Consider the following 5,340-nt stretch of genomic DNA (forward strand, 5'->3'; position numbering starts at 1 on the left):
CATGACGCACCCCCCCTCAGTTGTCTATCCGTAGGTGTTCTTCCATGAAAAAAAAAATTCGATTAATTTTTACACCCCCTCAAACATATTTATATAGATTTTTACCCCCCCCCAAATATTTCAATGACGCAGTTTGCGTCATAGCCCCCCCTTGTGGGCACCTCTGTATATTTTTTCAATGTTCTGCTGGGAGGCCTGATTATTACAAGTTCGACACATCGAAAAATTTTCCAGTTACTATACATTCTTGTACGCAGTATATTTAAAAAAAAATTAAAAAAATAGAGTTGATCATAAAAAAGTAATTGTTTTATGTTATTAATCCATTAATGCCGCGTGAATTAATTAATGTATCACCCGTGTATCGCTCTCTTTTAATGTCCTACAATCATAGATGTGCGAGTGGATTAAGATATGTTGACAGAACGTAAACGAACAAACTGCGATTAAATCGTTTCTTAAATGTGGCATTAGTAAAACTATAATGGTAATGAAAATGTACTCCTTTCTCCGTAAAGACGATGATGGCGGTGGTGAAGAGGAAGAGAAAGACGGTGACGGTGACATAAATTGGGAAGAAGATTCAGATGGCAGTGACATGAATGTTGCAAGTGTCTAAAAGGTCAATGTATTGTTCTTTGAACTATATCGGTGTTCCGTTAAGTATTTTTAGTTTTAAATTGGACCTATGTTTAGTTAAAGGGAGCCAACCAGTCTTTTATTTCGAAAAAATGTTACAATTTCGCTAATTTCTGCCAAAGTAGGTTAGGTTATGGCTAATTACTTGCAGCATTCTGTTCATATTCCCTTATGTGCGCTTCCGGTAAGTACATATTCTCTCTGCAGCATTTCGAATTTCTCTTTTTACATGTACGTCTAATCCATTCTTAAATGAGAAACAAATCAATTACCTTTCCCTCGCTTCAGATCATTTCTCCTGTATATCTCTCTCTATTTTTTTTTTTTTACCTACTTTTGGCCCCCTTTATCTAAACCTTTGGCCCTTAAATTGTTGCAATTATTTTCATTTTTTCTAATGGTGTTGGAATGCGTCTATACACTAGAAAATACGGTAAATGTCTAAAGAAGAAAGACCTTGAATTTTATTCTTCCTCTTATGTTGCAATTAATTTTCCATCTTTTGTTGATATTTCTACATGTTCCTAACTTTCAGATTTCATTATTAAATAATATACATTGAGTTTCTCCTAGAACATGTGTATAGTTTAATGAACGTGGACTTCAAAACTTATTCTTGAATTTTGAAATGTTATAACTGATAATTATGCACGTTATAAATTAAAAAAAGATAGTCAACTTCCTCTTGGCCCCTACATTGCCGAAAGTTCCAGTTACGCCTACGTTTCGATATATCTGAATGGTACACAAGCACGCCGTTTGTCGTGTAGGTTCAAGTGAGGCTCCCAGTGGAACGATCCTAACGAGGTTGGCTTCGCATACGGTAGAATCTAATGGCGCTTTTTTTTTTCTTTCTGCATATTCGTTAAGCCAATATGTTTATTTAGTTTTGTCCATAAGATATAATTGTCACGTAACTTTTTTTTTTTTAAATATAAACAGCCAAAAAGTACAAATAGAACGGCCGCTACAGTAGTTTTCACTCTGTAGATTTAAACAGTGGTGTCTTCGAACTATTAAGAATTGAGTGTTTATAAGAACATTTTACTCATAATAATCAGTACTACTTCTACTACTAGTACTAGTACTCTTTATTATTATTATCCTCCACAAATATTCTGTATAGTTAGCGATAAGACATGTAATCGAAATGAAATGTATTATAGTAAAATAATGAAAGAAATTCAAAGCAGTTCAATTATCTTAGTTTGTTTCGATAATGGTATATCTCTTGTTATCATTAAATTATTGAATTTTAATTAGAATCAGTGCAATTTAAAATTAAGCACCGTCAAGTAATACTATTTAATGTTTTGTTTTATTTTTTGTGCCCTTTTTTAATACTGAATAATATATAGAGTTATCTATAAACTCTTTCTTTTTAAGACAAACGATTTCAGTTCAAAATATTTTGTAAGTAGTCACTTGGAATTTGTAGCAATGCTTGACAATTTTCTATAACATTACCAATATGTATTTACGTGGCATCTTGTGTAGCACGTAGCACTTCTGTACACAATTCAATGTCAAACTATATATTGAGCAATCTACAAAGTAATGTTTCCTGTAGGACTAGTAATCCAGGCTTATTAGTATCTTTATCTTAAACGTGACGGCCTTTGTACGAGGGCTAGTCAAAAAAGTTTCTGGAATTTTGTTGTAAGTTTTTATTACTACAATATATGTAGGTACACATTCACTTAATTTCCTTCAAAATAGTCTCCTTGAGAAAACACACATTTGTTCCACTGCTCGTGCCATTGCTGCAAATAACGCTAAAAGTCCTGTTTTGTTGTGTTCCGAAGTTCAGCCGTTGCGTTAAGTTTAGATGTCTTCTACGGTTATCTCTGTGAGTCTTCCTCTAGCAGCCTCCCTACTCACCGGATTTAGCACCAGCGGATTTCTGGCTCTTCAAGATCAAAAAGGACCTCAAAGGTAACCGTTTTGCCGCTGTAGAAGACATCCAAACCAACTCGATGGTTGAACTTCGGAACATAACAATACAGGACTTTCAGCGTTGTTTCTAACAATGGCAGGAGCGGTGAAATAAATATGTGTTCTGAAGGAGCCTATTGAGAATGTGTACTTATATTGTGGTAATAAATAGTTACAACGAAATTCCGGGAGCTTTTTGACTGCCCCTCGTATAACCTCATAGACAGAAGTCATATATATAAGATTATACCTGGTAAGCAAGACAGACAGCTTTTTGCTTATGGACGTTTCTTGTGTTATTTCTTTGTTGTGTCTATATCATCCATGTCTCTGTCGTAGCATGACAACAACGCTTGAACTTTTGCTTCTCAAGAAGTCACTTGCACTCACAATATTGTTGAACGTTGTAGGTTTGTTCAATGGTGTGCCATGCACCACCACGAACATACACTGACATCCAACAATAAAGTGGGAGTGATTTATCATCTTGAAATCCCTTCTAGTTGATACTCTTTCAATTGAGGTATAACAGAAAGCTCTAGCGATCACACAGTGAGGGTAGAAACATATTAAAAAACAGTGTTAACGTATTCAGTTTTGTTCACGTACTTGTATATGAATGTATAATACGAGAGCCATCCGGAAAGTGGTACCCGTTTGTGGAATAAAGACACAGTAGTACATATTAACAAATATACACATTTTTATTGGAAAGAGCTTACTTTACGCTACTCCTCCACATAATCACCGAGCAAATTAAGGCATTTGTCATACCATGTGACGAGTTTTTGTATTCCAGCGTCATAGTCTTCCGCCGCCAGCGTATTGAGATACGTAGTCACGTTTCGTTTATGTTCTTCATCGCTGTCAAATCTTTTTCCTGCCAGAAAGTCTTAAGCTTCGTAAAGTGATGCATAAAAAGCCCATGTTTCGTCCCCTGTAATGATGCGATTCAGGAAAGAGTCTCCTTCATCGGAATAACGCCCCAGAAACGTCAGTGCTGCAGCCATACGCTTGGTTTTGTGCTCATCTGTGAGCATGCGAGGGACCCACCTTGCAAAGATTTTTGAATAATGCAGATGGTCTTTGACAATTTCATGAACAATTGTTTGAGACACATTTGGAAAATGTTCACAGAGTTCATCAAATGTGACACGCCGATCGTTCCTCACGCATTCGTCTACTGACCTCAGCAGTTCGTCTGTAATGACAGATGGTCTCCCTGAACGCTCCTCGTCGTGTGTACTCCCCCTCTCCAGGTTGAAGTTGCGACACCAGCGCCGAACAGACGACTCGTCCATCACATTGTCTTCATACACCTCCTTTAATTGGTGATGAATTTCACAAAAATCGAACGTTTCGTGCATTAAGAAATTTAATCACGGCCCTCACTTCACAACCGGCGGGGTTCTTAATTCGTTTAATCATTATAAACGAGCAGAGATACAACTCAAGCACTTCTAGCGTCACGCAACCTCGCACAGAGCAGGCAGACAAGCCACTGACGCGATCTGACCTTGTCCAGCGGCTTCCCGAGTCGTCAGTGCTTCATGCAGCACAAACGGGTACCACTTTCCGGATGGCCCTCGTAATAAACCAAAGAACACCCAATAAGAGCTCATGTATCTGGCCGAAAATTGGTACAAAATGATATTGGTGGGTGGTAGTGGTCCTAATATGGCAGTGATTAGCACTTTACAAAAGAACATACAGAATGTGTATACTCATCTATACTGGTGACTGGCGTTTGCCAAATTACATGTCGGATGTGGCTACGTATCTTTGCTGATAACTTAGCATGAAAACACTACACCTTCCGTGTATTTCACTATATACTGAGCTTATGATGAAACAACTTCGTTATCCTTGGGCAACCACATTTATGGGACTTACGTTGAAGAAATTTGTTGAGTTTTGCTACAATTTCCCACAAACCATAAACCATTAAGTGTAAAACACCCTATTAACAATCGGGAAGGGCTTTATCTATACATGTGCGATGTAAATCAATATGTTGTTTATTTTGTTTTTCTATTATTATTATTATTAAAACCGTAATGTAATTTTTGTAAGTCGTAGCAATGTTACCAAATGTATTAAAAATTTGTTTGATGTAATAGATACTGATACTTTAAAACAATGTTATTTACATATCTACTCAAAGAAAACTAAAATTTGACTTTTGTCGAAAACAATGTTTATTTTCTATATGTGTTAGAGAGCTCAACTTTATAAAACTACTTGTTACATATCTCAGTACTGTACAATTTATATTCAGAGCATTTTTACAGTATTAAGTGCTGTAGCAGATTTGTAAGAATGTTCGGAAAGCTCATCTCATAGTAAGTAACAGGCCCGAAACCAGCCACAGAGGTTTAGGATGCCATGAATATGTTAGGGGGAGTAGTCATTAAAAATTATTTTACAAGTATTAATAATAGCATTTTGTATTGAAGTCTAGAGGAGCTACGAAAAGTTTAGGTCTCCTGCCTCCCCCCCTGGTTGCGGGCCTGGTAAGTAATGATTAAATTATATTTCTTCACAACTATGATGAATGACAGTTATTTAAAATTAAGATAAAACGTCCTTGTAAATCGTCAAATGCTATCATAGTTACCTAGAAATAGTTTTGTACATCGAATTCTTCAGTGTCCAAACTCCATATGTGTGAATTTACGTCACAGATATGTGTGAAGTAAATCATTAATATTGTACGCTCCTGTTATAATTGAAAAATCTATTTTCATGATTTAAAAATGTAAAATA

This window comes from Thermobia domestica, chromosome 14, assembly GCF_964235325.1.
Source record: "Thermobia domestica chromosome 14, izTheDome1.hap1.1, whole genome shotgun sequence".
Classification (NCBI taxonomy): Eukaryota; Metazoa; Arthropoda; class Insecta; order Zygentoma; family Lepismatidae; genus Thermobia; species Thermobia domestica.